Raw genomic sequence first — 25,705 nt, forward strand, 5'->3', positions numbered from 1 at the left:
TAACTGTCCATGCCAGATGACGTGGCGTGCGGTCACATAACTGATGTCACCGCTCACTACAGCATCCGGATGTACACTCCCCTTGAAAAAGCGTAACAACAAAACGCGCGTCGGGGCACTGATTGCTGTATGTGGAGTCTCTTCGCCTTAATATGGGTAAGCTCAATACCTTTATATGAAATATAGACTGATTAAGCCTTTTTTTTAAATACTGTCTTCCAATATTTTACTGGATGATATCTATATAGACGGACTGATTGTTTTTGCCACTATACTGTCTTAATAGTCTGTACTATGATCTACGGTATCATGCCTTATATGCAAATTCTTACGTGAATCATGGAAGGTCATTGGCATTCCCTGCTTTGTCTGATATATACTACCTTGCTACCTTTTAGTTTTTATGAAAACCCCTTCCCACCTTTACTTGATTTTATCTCCTACTGAATCCTCTTACATGCCCCATTTACTCTCCGGTTCTTGTCTTTTTTACATTTAATCCTCCATAAAATGTTGACATTTTATACTCTTTTGAGTGGTGTTTTTTACTTTGTACCCTGACTTTGGTTGCATAAGTTAGTAGAGCCCAATGGTTATTGATCTTTATATGATGGGAACATACCTATAACCATGTTTATATGTCTTTTGGATATTTTTATGGTCAGCATTTGGAAGTCTGGGATTTTGGCAATTGAATAACGGTGGCACAAGCGTGCAGTTGCTGAAGAAGGGTCCCAAACCGGAAAGTATAATGAAAGAACTTGGCACTCAGCTTGGTTACATGATGAATAAGTTTAATCCAGGAGTAGTACAAAGTCGTAAACGTTTCGGTCCAACAAGTGACCTTCCTCAGTGTACTAAATAAATACATACATACATGCGTTTAAATGAAAGAATAACATAAGTCACATCATACAAATAAAACAAAAAATTAAAAAAATAAAAAGGGGTATACAACACTTGGAGGCTTAATGTTTAAATCAACGTACAAGTGGGACCATAATGTATATAGTCCATTAGAAAATATGGAGACGGAAAACCTACCTGACTGCTATGGGAATGAGAATATGTCCGTGAGAGTCCCTTGTATAATGCGGTGGATCTAAAGAAGTAGAGGCTATGTAAGGAACGGCCAATATACCGGGGTTATAAAAAATGATGTATTGGCTATACACACCTTAATGCAGAGAATTAAGACAAATAATCGACCTATGTGCAGCCAGTAATATTGGAATCCGGTAATCTACAACAAATTGTAAGATTAGAGACCCCAATGAGAAATGAGAGATGGCCCCAGATGTATAAAGAGAAAAGACCCACCTCGTTCATGAGCTAGTGTTAGTAGATCCTTTGGTTAGATACGGCATTCACTGGGTATCTATAGTTGGTATATACAGAATATTCAGTTTCCATAAATAGGGTACAGATCCCCATTGGTCTGTGTTTACTGGTCCCATTGTTGACACACTATAAATGCCACTCCCTACCTCAAGTGACTAAAGCCCCCCCATACATATTATATGGCTGTCAGCCGAACCAAGTTTTGGCTGATCGATCGTTCCGCTGGCAGCTGTCTCCCCCGACACTCCTATACACAGGAGCACACAATCTCTTGTGTTCTCTATGAGACATCTTCTTCGGGAGAACAAAAGAGTTGCTTGTCCGAAAACAGACATGGCAGATTCTTAACTGAAGCCCCCATACACACTTAACTATTGGTCAAACTGGTCGAGATTGGCAGGATTGGCTGACGTCTGTCTAATGTGACCGTCGGCACGGTGGCGCAGGATTGGTGGTTAATTCAAGTAAAAAGTAACAATGACTTCTTTGTTTTATAACAATCCCTACTCTCGGATTCTTGACTTTTTATTAACATAGGTGATGAATATAAGATCAATTGGGGGAGGGGGACGACACCAAGCCCACTCCACTAAATGACACCTGGTGCTGTGGTTGCCGAAACTTCGCAGTATACAAAGTCGCAATATCACAGTTCCGTACACTGTGCAGTGGTCGCTCTCAGTACGGGAGAACAGCCACTACATACATATGGGACTGTGGTGTTCTGGATCCATACACTGGAAAGATGGAAAATGCTGATCCTTGAAGATGCCAAGTGTCAGACCCCCACCAATTTGATATTGATGACCTATCCTAAGGGTGGGTTAGTCCTCTGCAACCCCTTGAAGGTAATAAAATTCGATATTTTTGCAGAATGCTGACCTTCTCTTGAGATCACGAACCCGCAGCCTCGCTGCAAGACTAATGCAAACATTTGTAGCTCGCACATCATTGCGCTGCTTTTCTTCGAAGCCGTAGACTTGGAAATGAACCCTCGGAGGAGCTCAATGATCAGAGCTAAAACATGTTTTTCCGCAGATTTACTGGATGGATTCATGGAGTGTGGGTTTACCACAGGAGCATTTTGGGTTTGCTTAATTTCACTGTCCCCAGTTTGATCTACTCTGGTGGATATTGTTATTTAGAGAGCTGTGATGAGGTGTAATGTAAGCCGTGGATCAGCAGTTTTATAGTCTTCTCCATGCAAATGAAGACGTATGATTTAGATGGCTACGGATCTTCGCCACACTCAGCTAGTTTTGCATCGTGCTGTTCTTTACATTTTCTCTGGCTGATGGCACATACAGTAGTGATTTCACAGAGAGCTAATCTACAACCACGGACGGCCGGCTACTACACAACCAACACAAAAGTCGCTGGAATTTACTTAATTGTTGTTGTGCAACATGATACAAATGTAACAGATACGTCGTCTGTGCAGCCATGAGAGCTTTGCTACATAATACGCACCATGTCCTATTGGCCATTTTCCTCCCAACCTAAGCATTAGAGGGTTATTACAACCATAGATACTAATGGGATGTGCTCAAAGTCACAAGTGAATTTTTGCTGCTGAGACTTTATGTATTTGGGAAAGAAGGTCGGTTTTTGCGTTTTCAACCAGGCGTTAAAAAAAGTAAGCCAGCCCGGTAAATAATTGCTCCACTGCCCCTGGCCAGCTCTTCCCAGCGCTACTCCAGGTGAATAACAGGTCTCTCCCTTGTAGATGGGTATATTTTTGTCTGAAAACGCTACGGCATTTCAGAAAAAACATAGTAGATCCAACTGGGGATGATAGCCTGAGACGAGTATAGTCCAGCGCTGTCCTTGGACGGCTCTTCACAGCGCCGCACCAGGTGATTGACAGGTCTCTCCCTCATGGGTTCATAAAGAGTGACCTGTGAATTACCTGTAGAAGCGTCAGGAAGAGCTGTCTATGGGCAGCGCCGGACTAGTCTCGTCTCTGGCTATGATCCCCAGTTGGATCTACTAACTATGTTTTCTCTGAAATGGTGGAGCTTTTTCAGACAAAAATATACCCTTGTACAATTATGCAGCCTGGCACTGATTCAGGTTGCGCGCTGATTGGTTCTGATAGGTTCCCTTTAAAGGGACTGTCCAGCTTAAAAAAATATCAACAATGCAACAAGAAGCAATTGTTTCATCAACTGACCATAAATGCCTGTGATTGGGTGCAGCGATCAGGATGCACCTCTGGTGCGTGACAGCCACAGGATTCAGCCCTCAGGTGACCGAAGAACGGGACATCATCACTTCTTGTCCCACGGAAAGTGGACTGTGCATGAGCCGAAGTGAGTAAAACAAGCCATGAAATAAAAATAAAGGGTTGAGTATGCACTATTAGAGAATATAACGCCTACTTCCTAAAAAGAATCAGAAGATATGTGCAGGGAGAAGAACATAAACATTAAAGAGATAAACCCTAGCTGGTCTTTCACTGACTGGCTTCAACTACAGCAGTATGGCTGGACATCCAAAGACTATCACCAGCAGGAAATACCAGCAGGAAGAAAGTACATAAAGCCGCACCTGAAAGGTGATAGAAAAATAAGTAAATGAAAATACCTATTACCCTAAAATGACTGAAGCAAGGATAACAGAAACTAAACACCCAGAGAAGAGATGTATCTACTGTGACTCGGTGGACAGAGAAGCCGACCACAAAGCACAGACTCAAGGGTTCGAAGCCAGACACATGACAATGACACTCTATATACAGTAGATAACACAAGATCCACCATTCACAATAGGTGATGTCACAGCTCACCTCCTCCTCCTGTACAATGACTGATAACACCTCTATATACAGCAGATAACACAGGATCCACCATTCACAATAGGTGATGTCACAGCTCACCTTCTCCTCCTGTAGAATGACTGATAACACCTCTATATATAGTAGATAACACAGGATTGACCATTCACAATAGGTGATGTCACAGCTCACCTCCTCCTCCTACTGTACAATGACTGGTAATACCTCTATACACAGTAGATAACACAGTATCTACCATTCATAATAGGTGATGTCACAGCTCACCTCCTCCTGTAGAATGAGTGCTAACACCTTTATATACAGTAGATAACACAGGATCCACCATTCATAATAGGTGATGTCACAGCTCACCTCCTCCTCCTGTACAATGACTGATAATACCTCTATACACAGTAGATAACACAGTATCTACCATTCACAATAGGTGATGTCACAGGTCACCTCCTCCTGTACAATGATTGATAACACCTCTATATACAGTAGATAACACAGGATCCACCATTCATAATAGGTGATGTCACAGCTCACCTCCTCCTTCTGTACAATGTCTGATAACACCTCTATATACAGTAGATAACACAGGATCCACCATTCACAATAGGTGATATCACAGCTCACCTCCTCCTCCTGTGCAATGACTGATAACACCTCTATATACAGTAGATAACACAGGATCCACCATTCACAATAGATGATGTCACAGCTCACCTCCTCCTCCTGTACAATGACTGATAACACCTCTATATACAGTAGATAACACAGGATCCACCATTCACAATAGGTGATGTCACAGCTCACCTCCTCCTCCTGTACAATGTCTGAAAACACCTCTATATACAGTAGGTAACACAGGATCCACCATTCACAATAGGTGATGTCACAGCTCACCTCCTCCTCCTGTACAATGACTGATAACACCTCTATATACAGTAGATAACACAGGATCCACCATTCACAATAGATGATGTCACAGCTCACCTCCTCCTCCTGTACAATGACTGATAACTAGTGTTGAGCGATACCTTCCGATATCCAAAAGTATCGGTATCGGATTGGACTGGCCGATATTCAAAAAATATCGGATATCGCCGATACCAATATCAGTTAATGGGACAAAAATATCAGAATTAAAATAAACCCTTTCTTTCCTTGTAGGTTCATTCTACATGAAGGAAAGCAACTAAGAATAATGTAGGATGTATTGGGGAGGTGGAGGAGACATTAAAGGCATACAGAGACACAGAGACCGTACAGACAGCCGTGAACAGCGCTGCAAGGCCAAAAAAAGCTCCTCTATATAATCCTATATAGTGTTTTTCCACACTCTAGCAGGATACGGATGGAAAGCCACTAATAGGATAAATCTGAAAAAATGTGCAGCAGGCTGCACTAATTGAAAAACAGACAATAGAATGGTATGAGGCAGTGACGCACCCTGAGCTGACTACAACCAGCGGTGACTACAGAGTGAGCTGCACTCACACAGACACCTTGCAGACAGCCATGAACAGCGCTGCAAGGCAAAAACAAGGTTCTGACACAGCGGTTGCTAAATTAGCCTGGGTAAAGCACAATGAAGCAAATCGCTATCTCTAAACTGGCCCTCAGTCAGAACACAGCGTCCTGTCCCTAACTGAATTCACAGCAGAGTGAGCCCTAAATGGCGGCAGCGGCTTTTATAGTGCATCATGACATCATTTCAGCAGCCAATCACAGCCATGCCAGTAGTTACATGCCCTCCATGCAGAACAGGATGTGCCCACACTTCTAATGATTCCTCATTGGCTGAATTCTGGCTCTTTGAATTATGGGAACTTCCAATTCCGGTATCCGATATACTGAAAGTATCGGAACTCGGTATCTGAATTCCGATACCGCAAATATCGGCCGATACCCGATACTTGCGGTATCGGAATGCTCAACACTACTGATAACACCTCTATATACAGTAGATAACACAGCATCCACCATTCAAAATAGGTGATGTCACAGCTCACCTGCTCCTACTCTTTCCACAAATATCAATATGTTTTATTTTTTTTTAATATAATGAAAAAAAATCAAATAAAATAAATTCTTTTAGCATCAAAACCTGATGACACATTTTCCGTATTAGTTTCTGTACTTTGTTACAATATCCGTAAATGTGATATTCTCATCATATCTCGCAGTTAATACTCACAACATAAGTTTGGTCGTGGCATGAAATGTTGAAAAAAGAAATGGATCTAATCCGGCATCGCAGGACAAGCGAGGCTTTCATGTCAAATACCAATATGAGCAATAAATCTGTAAGGTTTGTTTTTTGTTTTTATTAAACTGGAACAATTGCTGGGAACATTGGAAACAAAAGATATTTAGGACAATTTACATATCATGGGAAATATGAGTTTCCATTGCTTGGTGTCTGGTGGCTTAATCAATGGTCGACTGCATGCAAGTAACCATCAGTGTATAGAATGGAGGACAATTAGTGAAGACGTGAGACCCTAAAAGAGGGGAAAGAACGATCACTGCAAACCTTTGTCACTCAGCTCCTGAATGAAGCATGGGAGAGAATTTGGGAACAGTTTGAGTAAATGAAGCTGTTAATTCCTGGTATTGTATATTGTATGTATGGTCTGGAAGCAAATCAGATCTATCTGCCAAAAATTCTGCACTATTAAAAGGGGTTGTCCATCCCCCCAACTTTTTTTGTTCAAAAACTACCCAGGATGCTAAAAAAAGTATATTCACCTTGCAGATCCCTGGAGCGAGTCTTCCGATGCTTCCATAGTCCTCTGCGGGTCTTTGAACGTCAGTATCTCACCAAATCAGTATGTGGCTACTGCTGAAAATCACTGGCAGTGAGCAATGATTGGCTGCAGCAGTTACTTGCCCACCCAACCGGAACAAGAAATACGGAGATTAGTACAGTTTTAAAGATCACCCACCAAGAGTATTTCAATGTTGCCCAGGTTCCTCTCCACTCTGGCCAGATGAGCAGCCAATCGCTGGTCACTGGTGTGAAGGGATTGGCTGCAGCGGCTACATGTCCACCCTGCTAAACAGTTGTGGAATCTGTCAGTGTTAAAAGAGGATCATCATAGTATTGGTAAGGTAAGATTTAGAGTTGAGCAAGGACTCTTGTCTAGGTAGTCCATTGTCACCACACCAAACCTCATGCTACTTCCTGCCTCTTCTGATTAGTAAGCCTCATGTTGTCACTTCCTCACGATGCACACATGTCCCCACATTGGGCAAACTAATCAGAAGAGGCACTGATGATACTCGCAGGTAGTAGGAGATCCAAAGAGCTCTGGTTCGGTTGCCATAAAGTGGCCACTGGACCAACGTCTTCCAAATTTTTTATGCTTAACTCTAACAAGTATTTTATTTATTTAAGCACGGTGGTTTATTTTTCGGAGTGGACAACCTCTTTAAGGGAATCATATCAGAACGACAGGTCCATACCCCACTCAACCAAAATATCCAATGTACCATTTGGCTAATGGAAGTGGTTAGAGAAAATACAGCAGACTCCTAATTAGGAATCCGGAGCCTTCATCCACGGAGTCCTCATCCAACCTCTCCAACCACCTCTCAGCGGTGGTGGTTGTGGCAGGGTTAGCACACCCCGTCATCTTCACACGTAACTTATATATGACTCAGCTTATTTCTTTTATTCTTCCTTTTTTGCCAATGGCAATTTTTTCCTTTTGTTTCAGCTAATAGGAGAATGCACTGGTATCTGTCCTTACATAGGGCAGCATATTCAGCTGACAGATCCACTTTAAACTTGTAAGGTTCTTTATGTTTTCCGAGCCGGCATACAATATTTATTAATCTCAGCAGAACCCTTTTAAGTGGTAACGCCAGGAATTTACAGCTTCATTTACTCAAACTGTTCCCAAATACTCTAGAGTGCTTCATTCGGGAGCCGTAGAACAAAAGTTGCATTTTCCGAATAGTTTGCTGTTTTCATTATTTTTCTTCTTTTTTTATATTTTAAGGATGTGAGTCACAGCTGCTGCACTTCAGGAGATACAGCAGCTGATCGGCACGGATGGTCTCCTTGGGTTACACCACAATTCTAGCTTAAAAGGCATCAACCTTTAAAAAAAAAACAACAGATGCCACTTCACTTTTTGTTCCTCTACCGTTAAAACAAAATTTCTAAATAGAAATAGAAAAAGTCTTCAAGAGTAAATTCACTTTTGCAAAACTTTTGACATGTCGTAGATAGATTTCAAAAGTTTTGATTGTTGGTGGTCAGAGTACTGACCGAGACCCCCATTACTGGGTAAAAGTGCTCTAAGATGGGCTCAATAGAAAAACTATCAATCATAAGACTTAGAGAAAAGAAGAGCGTCTGTGCCCTTGTTCTTAATACCAGAACTCCCATTGATCGAAATATTTGACATATCTAAAGTTTTGTAACTTCTGATGTATCAGAAGTCTTGATCGATGCGAGATTCCATCTTGGGTTCACTACAATGACTCTTGTAAAAAAAAAATTCTATTACTGAAATCTTTTATATGAGTCAAATAATACATATTTCTTTTTATAATATCTCTTTTTCAAATTTAGTGCCCCTTTTTTCTGTTACAAAATTCCAAACCCCGGCTTCTCCATCACACATCTGTAGTCTTCAGTGATAACATTTTGGCTTTGCCTATCGATGGATGGACATTCACGTAATGAGATTTTTTTTTTTTAGACTTATTAAGTCTGATCTATAGAGGTCTAACTTTGTGGACCTCCACTGATCACAAGAACTATAAAAGTGAGCATACACATCAAATAGAAGTAGGTTGATGGCTGAACAACCATTGTCTGGCGAACGTTCCTCAGACCCATTCAATTGTCCACATTTTAGTCCACATTGGCCTTTACATATATTTTCAATAACATAGCTTGGAAAATTTTGGATAAAATTTTCTCATAAATGGTCAGTGGTGACCTCTCAAGGTAGCCATGGCCATACATATCAGATAGAAGTAAGTTGATGGCTGAATAACCTTTGTCTGGTGAACGATCTTCAAACCCATCCAACCATCCACATTTTAGTCCGCATTTGCCTTTACATATATGTTTTCAATGACATTGCTTGGAAAATTTTGGAAAATGATTTGCTCATAAATGGCCACCTCTAAAGGTAGCCATGGTCATACAGATCAGAATTAGGTTAATAGTTGAACAACCATTAAGAAATTATCCTATTGTAAACGAACAGTACGCCGATGTAGCCGTGCATAGTTTAGTCCATATTACTGTCATCCAAACTCCATACCTTTTCAATGTCAGAGAGTGAAAGAAGAACAATATTTTTGGGTGCATTATGTAGCAGACCGCAGAATGAGTTACCTGTGAATGCATCAGTGAGCTCGTTCTGGCTGCCCAAGCTGTAACACTAATCTCTCATCTCCTGAACCATCTTCTAACCTTATTTATGACTACATCAAAGTTTAACTGGCAAATATTAATAAATCAAACTGAAAGATAGTTCATTAGAAGAGAGATAAGGGCTGCAGACTCTGACAGATTCACTGGTAGCTCATTTTGCAGCCTCTGTGTGTCACAGTACACAGCAGATAACAGACTGAATTACCAGTGAATCTATCAATGAGCTTGTTCTGACTGTGGAGTCTGTAACTTTAATCTCTCATCTCCTGAACGATCTTCTAATCTGATTTTATGACAACATTAAAGTTGAATTGTTAACTCTTCATACAGTTCAGGAAAGGAGAGATAAGGGTTACAGACTGAAAGATTCACTGGTAACTGATTCTGCAGCCTCTATGTATCACCATACATTGCAGACTATGGAATGAGTTACCAGTGAATCTGTCAATGATTGACTTGTTCTGACTGCAGAGTTTGTAACACTAATCTCTCAGCTCCTGGACTATCTTCTAAAAAACTGATTTATGGCTATATTCAAGTTGAGCTGTTAATTCTTCATAAATAAACTTGAAAGATATTTCAGGAAAGGAGAGATAGGGGTTACAGATTCTGATAGATTCACTGATAACTCATTCTGCAGCCTCTATGTATCATAGTACCTAGCAGACTATGAAATGAATTAACAGTGAATCCGTCAATAAGCTAGTTTTGACTGCAGAGCTTGCAGCCCTAATATCTCAGCTCCAGTATAATATTCTAAGCTGATTTATGACTACATTAAAGTTCAACTGTGAACTCTTTATAAATCAACTTGAAAGATAGATAAAGTTATAGACTCTGACAGATTCACTAGTAACTCATTCAGCAGCCTCTATGCATGACAGTACATGGCAGAGTACTGAATGAGTTACCAGTGAATCCGTCAGTGAGCTTGCTCTTACTGCACTATTTGTAACCCTAATCTCTCATTTCCTGAACCATCATCTAAGCTGATTTATGACTACATCAAAGTTGAAGTGTCTACTCATCATAAATCAGCTTGGAAGATAGTTCTGGAAAATAGAGATAAAGGTTACAAACAGAAGAATTTACTAGTAACTCATTCTGCATCTCACTGTGTACAGTGACACATAGAGGATGTAGAAACCAATTGGTCTACAATTTTGAACAAAACTACATGTCAAAAATCATTTTAGCCAGAAATACATGTAATAATTAAGTAATAAATTGCCACAAAGCTGCCCATGTCCTGTAGGCATAGAAAAATGGAAAAATAACTGATCAGAGTCTCACGGGAGCAGCACATACTGTAGTAACAGCAATAAGCGCTGATGGAGTGAGCCGAGTGTAACATTCTTTACAAAATATGTGAAAAAATGAACATTAATTGAATTTAAGTGGATGTAATTCTTGATAATCTCCCCGACTTTCACTTGTTTACTCCATCTTACACACAATATAAAGATTTTAAATGTCAAGACGGAGAAATATTGTGTCCAAGGATAAATCAGCGAGTGCACAAAAGAAAGGAAGACAATAATGGACTCAAAGAACATCTCTAACCATTGAGAAGAGGGACGTGTAATAACGGAATCGGCTCATGAGCAGACAGCCTTCTGATGTGAACTTTGTGCTTAAAGGTGAAAAGAACAAAAGCTATTTCTGACAAGATGAACTTTAAATTCCATAAGGACATCCAGGATGAACAATGCAAAGATTGCTGGTGACATAGCCCATGAAAGGAGAGAATAGTGAAGCCCAGGACTGGAGTCATTAGTCCATGGGTGAATAGCCAGTTTCAACTCAATGCATTAATAATTTACATGAGTGGGAGCATTTAGGCTCGGCCAGCCGAGAACCGTACCTGGACAATGGCGCAAAACTCCATTGTGATGTATGGATTTGTAGCTTTGTGTCCATAGACAAGAGAGGCTGATTGCAATTGATCCTTCGTAAGGGTTTACATAGTTTCTAAAATCCATACTTTAAGTTTTCGATACCAATTGGAGAGCCTACAAGATGAAGGACTTCATAGCAGAACATAAAGAAAAAAAGAATAATCTTTACCAAAATATGTACAGCACATAGTGCCCTCCCCAATTGCAAATACCACTTATGTGCCATCGGCTAGAGTGGAGAAACCACCATGCTGCAGTGCGTGGTGTCTGTTAAACAGGTTTGGCAAACTGGAGATCATCACGATGTGCAGGCTTTGCTCATGGAAAGGATGAAATCCGGAGAGTATTAAACAAGGTTTTTTTTTAATTCATCAACTTGTTTCTGCACCATACTGACACCATTCTCAAGGTTAAATAGTCAAGTGCACTTGGTTATTTACCTTGATAAAGGCGCTAGTCCAGTGCCAAAATGCCTTGGTGAATTAAAAAACCTTGTTTATACTCTACAGAACTCATCCTTTCCAAGAGCAAAGCCCGAACATCGCGATAATCTCCAACTGTTATCTGGATGACACTCTCCTTCAGCCACCACAGGACTGCAGCTATGGCACCATCAGGCATCTACAGGTGTTGTTTCCTTACACAACCCTTACTGGTGAGCTCTACCATCACCCTCACTTCCATCTTGTTCCTTACGATGCTGCCCTATCTGTGCCATATGTCCCATCCAGATATTACCAAACAAACAGGTTTGTCAAACAACTCTGGTCTATAACTAGACATGAGCAAACCTTTTAGCGTTCGGTCCGGATCGTGAAAGACCAAATGTTCGCAGAACATGTTCAACAAATGGTTCGACGAATATACCCGAACCTAACTGACGTCAATGGCAGGCAAAACTCATCTTCAGGGGGGCCAAAAAGCTGCCACAACAAAAATATTATATATCTTTATAGATGCCTCTCCATTACTAAGCCATGGGCTTGATGTCACCTGACAATACACAGGTGACATCAACCCCACAAATATGAACCCCACTTGCCACCACTACAGGGCAAGTGGGAGGAGCTGGGCAAAGCGCCAGAGTTGGCAAATCTAATAGATGCCCCTTTTCTGGGGCGGCTGCTTGCTGCTATTTTTAGGCTGGGAGGCCATATCCATGGCCCCTTACCAGCTTGAGAATACCATCCCCCAGCTGTCTATTTTAGCTTGGCTGGTTGTCAAAAATGGGGAGACCCCACTCTGTTTTTGTAAATTATTTATTTAAATAATTAAAAAATATGTCGTGGGGACCCCGCTATTCTTGATAAACAGCATTGCTAACGTTGACAGATGAGGGTTGCAGCCCGCAGCTGTCAATTTTGCCTGGCTGGTTATCAAAAATACAGGGGAATGCCACATAATTTTTTAATCTTTATTGTGCAGGTGGCAGCTGATGAATACTCTCATCAGCCGCCACCTGCTCCCGCTGTTAACAGTTGAATACAACTCTCAACATTGTCCTCTGCTAACGCTGATCGCAGCGCGAGTAGGGGACAGTGATGAGAGCCATCTACTTCAGCCCCTGGCACCAGGAAACAGCGCAAATAGTACCGGTGAGTCCCAGATTCCAGTAAGTGTCACACCGATGACACAGGGTAGTCATCTGTGTGTCATCAGTGTGCCCATGTGCTGGACGTTTTGTGGCCCGTGCTGCTACTGGATACACTGACGCTTGAAAGAGCCCTTAGTGAACTCAGCCATTTATCGAACTTTCAAGTGAAAAAGGAAAACCGGTCACAGGAGCGCAGGAAGGATAGAGGACACAGCTTGGATAAAGACTGCGGCAGCAGTCGAAACACGTCGCTTTCCTCCCAGGGCTATTGTGAGATCCGTGGAGTATGCACTTTTTAAAATTTTTCTATTAAAATTTGTATTTTATTCGTATGAAGCTGGAACATTTGCTTTTTTCCTATGGATTCATTACCCTTCAAGACGGAGTTCCGTGCTTCTGAGAACCGGTGAGCTGGCTTTTTTTCTTTTCTTTTCAAGAGGACACAGACACCAGTTTGGGTTGAACCACAACGCGTTTAAATGACATACGCTGTCTTCTTCACGTAGATGTTTATTAGTCATAGAAAGGAAGCAGTATTTAACCCCAAGGCGACGAATCACAAAACGGTTGTAGTTACATATGCAAATATATCATTGCAGATAAAAAATGGGGAGGAAACATGCGCCATTTATTAGAACATTTACAAAAGCAAATACCTCCAGATAAAAATAAAATAAAAACAAACCAGGATAAAAAAATAAACAAAATGCTGAAAATAATCATTTAAAAAAAACAACATAAAAAATAAAAATTAAAATAATATCCAGTTAGTCACTTTCTCAATCACAATGTTCAGTCCTTCAGGGGCCAAGGTGCCCGACTTAAATATCCAAAAGCTTTCTTTTTTTATTAAGCTATTTAGACGGTCTGTCACATGATCGGGTATGTAGTCAATAATTATTAATTTAATTGATTTCCAATTTTTTTGGTGCACCGATAAAAAGTGCTTGGACAGACTATGTAACAGAAAACCATTTTTTATATTCTGTCGGTGTTTGTTTAATCTCGCGTGCATCGTTTGTATGGTGCGGCCCACATATTGGAGACCACAGAAACATTCAATCAAGTATACTACGTAAGTAGTTTGACAATTGACAAAAGAATTGATTCTAAAAATATTACCTGTTGTATTTGATTTGAAATTACGTGTACCCTCCCCAATAGAAATGCAACAGAGTATGGAAAACATGGAAAACAACCAGAATTAGAAGACACACGAGGTGCATAACTGGGGTGAATCTCGTTAGGATGAAATCGATGGAGCCCCCCTTCTAGGACGTCATTTGGCAGGTAGAGTTTTATTACCACTTTTAATCAGTCTCATGTAATGGTTAGGAAACGTTTATCAAAATATTGGTTCATTCTGAAGGGGGATCCAGTACTTTCAGGTCACTTACCCCCCATCCCTTAACTATATTCCGTAGGAATCATACCTTAGGTAATAAGATTGCACCTAGTAACACGACAATAGTTCCGTCCATCTTGAAACCTCGTGTGTGACATTGCATTAAAATGTAATAACGGGTGATCAAAAGAACGTATCTGCACCAAAATGGTATTATTAAAAACAACAGCTTGGCACGCAAAAAATAAGCCCTCACCCGATCCCAGATCACGAAAAATGGAGACTCTATGGGTATTGGAAAATTGCGCAATTTCTTTTTTTTAGCAAAGTTTGGATTTTTTTTTTACCGCTTAGGAAAAACGTAACCTAGACATGTTTGGTGTCAATGAACTCGCAATGACCCGGAGAATCAAAATGGCAGGTTAGTTTTAGCATTTAGCAAACCTAGCAAAAAAGCCAAACAAAGTGTGGGATTGCACTTTTTTGCAATTTTTTTCCTGTTTTCTAGTACACGGCATGATGTCGTTCAAAAGTGCAACTTGTCCCGCAAAAAACAAGCCCTCATATGGCCATATTGACAGAAAAATAAAAAAGTTATGGCTCCGGGAATGAGGGGAGCGAAAAACGAGAATGCAAAAGTGGAAAAGGGCAAGGTCTTGCAGGGGCTAGGCTAATATGTGTGGGGCCTTAACTCGCCATCAGTTATTCAGCCAATGTTACTTTTATTTACCCCTAAGTAAAAATATTAATAAGTTGTAATTACGGGCCCCATGATCTGTGGCTCGTGGTTGTCTGCCAGCTCGGTGCATTAGCACCAGGTGTAGCAAACAGCTATTAAGACTAGATCTGTAGATGGTGTCTTTTGTGTGTAACCGTGCACAGAAGAGAGGGGGTAAGATAGGATACCCTGGAGCTTGGCGTACTGCTTAGTGTGATTTCAGTGGAAAAGCTTTGGCTGTCATTATACCAGTAATGGCAGCTATGGGTGTCACTACTGTGAGTGGGGCAGGAGCTGAATTCTGCCTTGCGACCAACTTTCAGAGCTGGATGTGGCTCTCAAGGTCAGGTAGGTTGGGGACCTCTGCTCTGTGGGATAGGACAGCAGTTGTCCAGCTCGGGGAGTCCCATAGAGACTGGATTGAGCCAAGTTGTGCATGTTCGATCTCTGCTCCATTCAGAGCCCTGTCCTTGTGACCTATCGGGGTCCCAGCGATCGGAACGTTATCGTCTTATCCTATATCAGTGGATCATTTCCTAACTTGGCAGAAATCTTTTGCTTGATCATCAGTATTATTCATTTTAGCAAGAAAGAGAAGTCTGTTTTTGTGCCCACCCTGTATACATGATCATTATAGTGAAGCGATGTGGAAGGTGTTACCCTTGTACAAGTTGACACAAGATGCAATGACTGAAATCTGTTCCGGTCATGTTGTACCTTGTATCAGGGGCTGCTGAGAATGATTTGGTGCTTGTGATGTCGTCTTTATAGTCACGGTAGAGTTTATGTCCAATGGAGTTGTTTCTTTTATGCAGCCTAAAAAGACAGGATGCTGATTCTTTCTCTTTGTGTTAAAAAAAAAAAGACGTACGGACGATATTCAAGTTACTCGTTGCCTGGAGGAGAATAGGGCTCATTCTCCCTTGTCCCATAGAAGCTTCACTTTGAGGTTGCGGCATGTCTTTTATGGTTTCAGACAAAGGAGTTGAAGACGGAAGAGCTCCCACCCTGAACAGCGCAGTGAAGGCCGTATACCAGGCATGTCCATGAATGAATGAATGAACGCACTCACCTGTCACCAAGTCCTTGGACTTGTCTTCTAATAAAACATCTTATCTCAGGATCTTCTTCTGCTTTGTCTCAGTTCTTCCTGTTCTTCACCAGTTGCATGAATTCATTTCCTGATCTGTCTCTTAGGACTTGTTGACATGTGCCTGCACAGCAGTGAATGTAAAGCTACTCTTGGGTCTTCTATGGGATCCCAATATACTATGAAGGGAATGAGTCATCCAAAAATTAGCTATTGTTTAAAATCAGGATTTTATGTAAAAATGTTCTATTTGTTTGCTATTTTTTATATCACTATATATATCCTTCCCCCCAATAAAAATCTGAAAATTTGTAATTTATACTCTGGTTGCAAGGCACAATATTAGAATCATGACTCTTGTTCTCCATCAAAGGCATTTCAGCAGTCTCATTATCATCACAGACAGATTACAATGAGAGGTGAAACCTCTTTGTATAGCTAAAAAAAACTTAAATGGGATAACCGTGACTTTCTGGAAAACAAAATATGTGCTTAAGCAGTAACAGGCAGGTAGTTGCTATTTACTTGCCTGTTGTGCCCAGCACTGGTTTTCCCCAGCACATAGTGGTCAAAGAGAGCTCCTGCCGGCAATTCAGCTACCTCTGCTGACGTTATGTTGACAGACCGGAAGCTTATTTTCCACCATACTCTGTCGATGGGACGGGACTTCCTACGTCATTCTGATTGACAGCCAACTTCCGCAGTTAGGCTGTGGGAATCCGGCTGTGAATCAGAATGATGTCAGAAGTGCGGTCCTGTCAACAGAGTGGAGTGGAAAAGAAGCCTCTGCTTCGTAGATGTGATGCCAGCTGAATCGCTGGCAGGAGCGGTCTGTGACTGCCCTGTAACTGAGAAGAACGGTGCCGAGCACAACAGGCAGGTAAGTAGCAACTACCTGCCTGTTAGTGCTTAGGAACATTTTTTTGTTTTTCAGAAAGTCCTGGATATACATTTTAAGGAAAAAAAGCCAGCTTTCCTTGAATGTCTTCTTTTTAAATAACTCTACGGGTTTACCCGCTTGCAGTGCTTATATAACGGCATCATATTTTGCAGCGCTTTACAGACGTCATCATCACTGTCCCCATTGGGGCTCACAATCTACATTCCCTATCAGTATGTATTTGGAGCGTGGGAGGAAATTGGAGAACCCGGAGAAAACCCACGCAAACACGGGGAGAACACACAAACTCCTTGCAGTGCTGCAAAGTAACAGTACAAACCACTGAGCCACCATGCTGCCACACTTGAGAAAGATGCTGCGTGCACATTCCCTAAGGATAAGTTCACATTGCTTCTTTTTCTGGTGATCAATAAAGTCAGTTTTTCAAGTAGAAACTTTCCTTTTTTTCTGGGATTTTATATGAGATGATTTCCGGTCGTTTGCCGACTTTTTTTTTTTTTTTCTGCATTTTTTTCCGTCAACATTTTTGAGCTTTTTTTTATCAGCTGTTTTTGGGAGCATTTTCTTTTGCATTTTTTATATTTTTCTTTAATCCATTAACCAATGAAGAAAACTGCAGCATTTTGTGCAGCAGAAAAACTTACGAAATGTGCAAAAAAGTCTCCCGCCCAGATGTCTTTTTAACCTTCCCGTTGACTTGTAAATACTGAAAGTATTGAGCATCTTCTTGGCAGAAAACGCTTGAAGAATTGATGCTACTTCTTTTAATCGCTTGGCGTCTTTTTTAAGCCGGAATCGTTTAAGAGAAGCTCAAAAGCCTGAACATGTGAACAGCGAGTCGTTTTTACATTGGAATCAATATATTCATTCTTATGATAATTTTGTCAATGCTATTTCCATGCAGAAAAACAACAGAATAAGACACAGTGAGAACACAACCTAAGAAAGACCACTGGCCACCAAAGAGAGAAATTGGTATAATGAACAGACCTGGATGAAGAGACGAAGCCTGCGGAACACAGAACACATTGTACTTTCTTTTCCCGATCTTTGCTCGGCTGTCCATTTTGATCACATAGTGCCGGGTTTCAGACTCCATCTTGACTCCGCTCACCTGTCAAAAGTGGAACCGCGGGAGACAGATTTAAGTAATGCTAAAAATTCCTGAAGTTATTAATTATATTCGGAAATTTTATATATGTTCCATTAACTTGGCAGAACTTGAAGTGTTTGACTTTTTAATACAATGTAATATGCAGCAGAGTACAATAAATAATTCTCTGTTATCAGCTCTTTTCGTTAAAAGATGACTAAAGAGATTGGTTACAATGTCCTTCCATAGGATCATAGCATAAAAGTCAGGACCCAGAGCACCTAACAAGTCAATACCATACGGTGATGTAATATTGATCTCCGCGGATAGACGAGCCATGTGCAGCATCGCCGCGCTAAAGCAATTGAGGCAATTTTTATTTTTTTCAGTGCTGCTTTTTTCCTTGTCCATTTCAAATTAATAGACCTCTACGGCAATATCTCCTGTATCGGCTCTCCCAGCATAGATATTTCTGGAGTACAGTATGCTGTACTGTCGAGTCTATGCTCTGCTCCCTACACCCCGGTTCACTAAACTTTTTTGTGCTCGTCGTTGAGCTTTGCAAATAGCCTGATGTGCTCTCATTTGTTGAACTTCCTAGCCCTATATAAGGCCTCCATAGGCACACACCTGTGTCTTGCTATGAAGACTTTCTAGTAAGACTTTTAGTTTTTCCTGTGTGTAGTTCCTGTCCATAGCCTTCAAGACGTCTCCTGGCTGCTTGCGGCTTCCATTCCTTCAGTTTCCTATCTGCCTGCGACCTATCTGCGGTCTCCAAAACATCTCCTGTCTGTCTGCGGCTCCAAGCCCTTCAGTCTCCTGTTTGCCGGTGGGCTTCAGTAACTCTGCAACCTGTCTGCGCTCTCTAAGACATCTTCTGGCTGCTTGAGGCTTCAAGCCCTTCAGTCTTCTGTTTGCCTGCAGAGGTCAGTAACTCTGATAGCTGTCCGTGGTCTTAAGAACGTGTCCTAGCTGCCAAAGGCTTCCAGTCTCCCAGTTAACTGTCTGTGTCCTGTGTGCCTTACTCGTCTGCTCACCAACGCCTGTGGTCCATGTATCTACCTGGACCTTGAGTTAGAGGTTCCCTCTCACCTAGTAAGCCCCTATTTGTACTAAGCTGATTGGATTCATAAATCCAGACAGCTTTGGAGCAGTGCATACAAGGTCTATTGGTAAGAGCTTGTAAGCACTGCACTCCTTGCCTAGGTTACTGGCCGGCACTGATAGATTGCAGAGGTGGCTGGTGACATAGGCAACAAGCAGTAAACTATAGATTTAAAAATTCCTCTGCTCTTGAGGACAAAAAGGATTTTTAATAAGAATTTCATTGTTTTTACAAGCACTTTGCAATGTTTCCCATCAAAGAACTTGAAAATTACCCTTTATTTAATAGCAGCATGCGTGATTAACATAATTGAATTACGTCTTAGCTGTTTCCTCTTTCCGGTCAGGGCAATGACTGTCCGACTTTGCCAATAAGCTTGTGCATTTTGCCAAAAATATGTCTGGCACCCTCCGTCAGGTTGGATTAGCCTTTGTGCATTGTAGATATGTTTTCTAAAGGAGAACCATGCTGTAGGAGCAAGAGTTCATTTAGTTTACAACATATTTAATTTAATCAGCATGCTTCAACGCAGACCAATCTGAAACTTTTTACCATGGAGGAACCCATAAGAAATTCCTCGTCTTAGGAACCCTTGCAACAATCTCATGACTATCAGTAAACTGGCAGCTCTCCTTATTGAAATCTTCAGAGAAATATCTAATCATGTTCCCTGTAGGAAAATCTTACTCCATTGTATCATGCATGCAAAATATTCACATACATGCATCCATGTGGCAGCTCTATGGACTTTGTGGAAGAAGATAAATAATAATCATGAATATAGGACAATAGTAAACCATAAAGTGTTGAGAAGATGTGGCTCCACCAGTCGTAAAACACAATCCTCTTGACAGATGTCTCTTTCATGTGATCTCTCAAATTTCAGCGTAAAGTGTCCACCACCCATGATATTGTCTTCTTAGAATCAAAGCGTCAGATCACTGCAGTCTGCAATAAGGTTACAACACAATCACAAGTCATCGTGTTACATACAACATCAATGCAAGGAGATAGCTCCCTTCCGATAGTACTAGATGGAGAAATCAAGAAAGAGCTGCAGAGAGTTTGCATCATAAGGAACACATGTTACTTTCTGGAATAAGTTATGCGTGCACAAGAGATGAGCGAATCTCACGAAAATTATTTCAGTCAAATTTTCTAAAAATTGGCTAATTTTCGCTAAAATTCGATCTGAATTGAAAGTTCTCCGATTGCCAAGAAAATACTTTTTTTTTACTCTTTAAAGTCTCTCCAGTCCTCAAAGAATAATAAATGGAGGGAAGGAAAGGAGTTAAAAATGATAAAAAAAGCACATTATACTCACCTGTCGTAAGCAATCACGTGACTGCCTACGATGCTTCCACCGCTGTTCAGCTCCTGGTCCTTCCTGCAAGTCTATGGATATTCCGGGGCTTCAAGTGGGGCGCGATGTATGTCATTGACATCAATGCTATGTATCACTCCCTTTTCCCCTGAAACCATAGGGGCATTAGTGTTGGATAAACTGAAAAACCTGCTGGGGAGCTGCATTGTCAATGGAGGTAGTGTAAGACGTTAGGCTGGGGCTTAAGGCACGTAAGTGTCCACTATTTGGAAAACCTCTTTTACATCCCAATGCAGGGGCGGACATACCGCCGGTTCAACCGGTGCAGCCGCACCGGGGCCCAGAGCGGGGAGGGGGCCCGACCCGACGGACATGCACGGCACGTCGGCAATCGACAATTGTTGTGACTCGTGAGTCGTGACTGTGCTGCTGCACTGCAGCCTGCCTGACGCTGCGACGCGTGGATCATCATTCCTGAATTTCCTGCTGTAATGAGCGCCGGGCCGGCGAGTGACATGACCGCTGGAGCAGCCTCAGAAGCTGCCGTGCCCGGCGCCCACCACTGCCCGGAGTCTGCGGAGACCATGATCTGTCCACAGTCCGGGTCTGGGAGAAGGAGCCAGGAGCAGGAGGTGAGTATATTTACCTGTCCATGATCCACGCGCCGCTCCATCTTCCCGCCCCGTCTCTGCACTCTGACTGTTCAGGTCAGAGGGCACGCGGTGACGCGGATGACGTATAGTGTGCGCGCCGCCCTCTGCCTGATCAGTCAGTGCGGAGAGACGGAACGGTGAGGACCAGCGGGCGGGCAGAGACGAGAGTCGAGCCGAGGTGAGTATGCATTTATATGTGGCGGCACAGGCGTTATATATGGACGGAGCAGCATCACTCAGCATCTATCTATGGGGCCCTGGGGGCCGGGCCCGGGGCCATAATGAATTGGAGCGGCACAGGCGTTATATATGGACGGAGCATCAGACACTCAGCATCTATCTATGTGGGCCATAATGAATTGGAGCATTTATTATATCTGGCGGCACAGCTTTATAGGGAGGGAGTCCATATAAAGCTGTGCCGCCACATATAATGCTCCATTACTCATTATGGCCCCATAGATGCTCCATATTATGGATGGAGCATCTATGTGGTAATAATGAATTGTATGGAGCATTATATATGGCGGCACAGCATTATATGGAGCATCTGGGCCATAATGAATTGTATGGACTATGGAGCATTATATGTGGCGGCACAGCGTTATGTGGAGCATCTATGGGGCCATAATGAATTGTATGGAGCATTATATGTGGCGGCACAGGCACAGCGTTATATGGAGCATCTATGGGGCCATAATGAATTGTATGGAGCATTATATGTGGCGGCACAGGCACAGCGTTATATGGAGCATCTATGGGGCCATAATGAATTGTATGGAGCATTATATGTGGCGGCACAGGCACAGCGTTATATGGAGCATCTATGGGGCCATAATGAATTGTATGGAGCATTATATGTGGCGGCACAGCGTTATATGGAGCATCTATGGGGCCATAATGAATTGTATGGAGCATTATATGTGGCGGCACAGGCACAGCGTTATATGGAGCATCTATGGGGCCATAATGAATTGTATGGAGCATTATATGTGGCGGCACAGCATTATATGGAGCATCTGGGCCATAATGAATTGTATGGACTATGGAGCATTATATGTGGCGGCACAGCGTTATATGGAGCATCTATGGGGCCATAATGAATTGTATGGAGCATTATAAGTGGCGGCACAGGCACAGCGTTATATGGAGCATCTATGGGGCCATAATGAATTGTATGGAGCATTATATGTGGCGGCACAGCATTATATGGAGCATCTGGGCCATAATGAATTGTATGGACTATGGAGCATTATATGTGGCGGCACAGCGTTATATGGAGCATCTATGGGGCCATAATGAATTGTATGGAGCATTATATGTGGCGGCACAGCTTTATAGATGACTGCTTTGTGTTATATTCAGTTGTGTAATATTGAACGTGAATTTATTATTTAGATTTGATAGTTGTGTTCTAAACAGATAATAAATATTACAACCTATATGTTTACATAACTTTGTTGCAGTATGGGGGGGGGGGGCCCAGGAAAATTTCTTGCACAGGGGCCCTCTGCAGTCTGTGTCCGCCCCTGTCCCAATGTTTCTCTCTTGTAAAATAATAACACTTATACTCACCTCTGGTATCGGCGTCCTTTAAGCAGTGTCAGCACTGGCTCTTCCTAGGGATTGCATGACATTGTTATGTCATGAGATCCCTATAGCCAATCAGTGCTTACTTCATTGTCTTTACCTTCGGACACATCACATAAACCCAAAGGAACTGAGAGCCATGGCTTGTATGTGATCAGTCCAAAGAGAGGGAGTGGGAGAGGGAAGCCATTGCTGACCGGCCGCAGGGATCACGTGACATAACAATATCATGTATGTAGAAAAGCTGCGGAGACACCATCACGTGTTTCTCAACACAAGCAATGAATAGCCAGGTCTTTCACCGGGAAGGAACAACCACGGGAAGGGCAGCATCCAATAAAGGAAAACCAAATATGACAAAACATGGTATCCATCCACAGACAGCTGTTTCGGGGTATTTGCCCCTCATCAGTGTGGAGTAGGAAACGGGCTATTAGGAGCAGTGCCTAGTGAAAAGACTATAAACATAGGGATGAATGACCTCGGGGAGATCAAAACATCCAACACCGGGGAGACACCTGTTGTGAATTAGACTTTTTTGGCTCCCTCTTGTGGTCACTAGTGATATGACTCTGGGATTGTCTTTCCTCTGTTTGGCACCCACCTGGGTCGTTAGTCCAGGGGTGTTGCTATATTAACTTCCTGAATTCTCAGTCTGGTGCCTGGCATCGTTGTAATCAGTCCTTTCTGTTTGCTCCTGTCTGCTGGTCCTGGATCTTGCAAAATTAAGCTAAGTCCTGCTTCCTTGTTTTTTGGTTATTTGCATTGCTCTTATTTTTTGTCCAGCTTGTACTAAATGTGATTCCTGATTTTGCTGGAAGCTCTAGGGGGCTGGTATTCTCCCCTCGGGCCGTTAGACGGTTCGGGGGTTCTTGAATATCCAGCGTGGAAATTTTGATAGGGTTTTTTGCTGACCGTATAAGCCATCTTACTATATTCTGCTATTAGTCAGTGGGCCTCTCTTTGCTAAATACCTAGTTCATTCTTACGTTTGTCTTTTCTTCTTACCTCACCGTTATTATTTGTTGGGGGCTTGCATCCAACTTTTGGGGTCTTTTCTCTGGAGGCAAGAAAGGTCTATCTTTTCCCTTCTAGGGTTAGTTAGTTCTCCGGCTGGCGCGAGACGTCTAGAACCAACGTAGGAACGTTCCCCGGCTGCTGCTATTTGTGGTGCTAGGATTAGATATACGGTCAGCCCAGTTACCACTGCCCTATGAGCTGGTTTTTATGTTTGCAGACTTGGTATTATTTCTGAGACCCTCTGCCATTGGGGTCATAACAGACACCATCACGTGTTTCTCACTGCGTTGAGGAACAGTGCCAGCACCGGCGGTGAGTATAGGTGTTATTAATTTAAAAGGGGAAACATAGGGGTTCAGAAAAAGATTGTATGAGTAATGGACAACCCCCTTAATCCCTTCCCAGCCCTCAAAAGAATTCAGCACAATGGCAACTGGCTGGCCGTTACTTTGCCGAATTCGTACCAATCATATCCCCCCAAATCTTCCCATTTGCGTTAATCCAAATTTTTAATGAAAACCTTAATAAGTTCAATTAGAAATTAATCTCTTTGCCATTCACTAGGACTGCTGCAAGCAATCAGTGGCCAATGATCAGCTGCAGCCTTCACAGTCCCGTCAGACGAAACTATGAACCCTACAGTGCTCTCGTAACATAGCAATACCTTGTGACTGCCTGGAGGCAACGCACATCAAATGCTGGAACGGCGCCGCAGCGGGAGGTATGTTTTTTGTATTTTTTTTTTTTACCTGGGGCGCATTAGTATTTAGGAATTGGTTATCTACTCATGGACAACTCCTTTAAGATGCAGAAGAAGACAGGTCAGTAATGAGCCCATTGTATACGTTTTCCCTAGAGTTAAACACTTTATTAATAATAATAATAATAATAATAATAATTTTTATTTATATAGCGCCAACATATTCCGCAGCGCTTTACAACTTATAGAGGGGACTTGTACAGACAATAGACATTACAGCATAACAGAAATCACAGTTCAAAACAGATACCAGGAGGAATGAGGGCCCTGCTCGCAAGCTTACAAACTATGAGGAAAAGGGGAGACACGAGAGGTGGATGGTAACAATTGCTTTAGTTATTGGGACCAGCCATAGTGTAAGGCTCGGGTGTTCATGTAAAGCTGCATGAACCAGTTAACAGCATAACTTTATTAATAATTTATATCATTTGCTTTTTATGCTTTATGTTTTGTTTTTTAAAGAAAATAACTAAATGCTGCGTTATTGTTGGTGATTGCGGCAGATAAGTCCCAAGTGTCTCTGCACATAGTGATAAACGGCATTTTGTGCTGAAGACCATCCATCATCCAAAGAGGACACATATGAAAGAGTCATTTCTAATGGACATGTCTGTAAATGCAGGGCATACCGACCTGGAGTGCATGGATCATAACATTTGCCTAAAGCTGACAAGATGACGGAGGTGCAACACATGCGCCCAGCACAGATGCTGCACAACCTGTGTGAGGACCCTCTGATCTCTCGGGTGGGGGGCTAAGTGCACATCGCAGCTGTTCAAGTCATTCAGTTACACAAAGGAAAAGACAAAAGGCCACTGGATTCGGTAACATTATCTGTGGCTTTCAAAGAAACAAGATAGGGGCGGACAGCTTGAAAAATACAACTTCTTCTAAAAGCACCTAATGGCCCCTTGAGTAGCTCAGACCCAGAGGGCCAAACGGGCTATTAATCAATTCCTATGTAGACAAAGGTAAAGTCCAATGTGAGTGCAGACTAAATCGACAAGGACAGGAAGAACCATTTTTAATCACTGTTCACAATTGATGTTCGGAGCCTAAGTTTGGCACAAAGTCTAGAAAAAGCTCCAGG

General features: G+C 42.1%; 2 long non-coding RNA genes across 2 annotated transcripts in view; one reads left to right on the top strand and one right to left on the bottom strand.

The window, feature by feature from the left end:
- On the top strand, positions 1 to 24,870 carry LOC143768810 (uncharacterized). The gene is made up of 3 exons (XR_013214040.1): positions 1 to 156; positions 14,181 to 14,306; positions 24,420 to 24,870. It is a non-coding gene; the product is annotated as an uncharacterized LOC143768810 (long non-coding RNA).
- Positions 1 to 25,705, bottom strand: part of LOC143768809 (uncharacterized) — a 35,085-nt gene that overhangs the window by 3,880 nt on the left and 5,500 nt on the right. Inside the window, exons 2-3 of the long non-coding RNA XR_013214039.1 lie at positions 18,061 to 18,184; positions 16,152 to 16,348 (exon numbers count right to left, since the gene is read on the bottom strand). This is a non-coding gene — a long non-coding RNA (uncharacterized LOC143768809). The remainder of the gene's footprint in view (positions 1 to 16,151; positions 16,349 to 18,060; positions 18,185 to 25,705) is intronic.

The sequence above is a fragment of the Ranitomeya variabilis genome, chromosome 4, assembly GCF_051348905.1.
Source record: "Ranitomeya variabilis isolate aRanVar5 chromosome 4, aRanVar5.hap1, whole genome shotgun sequence".
Taxonomy (NCBI): Eukaryota; Metazoa; Chordata; class Amphibia; order Anura; family Dendrobatidae; genus Ranitomeya; species Ranitomeya variabilis.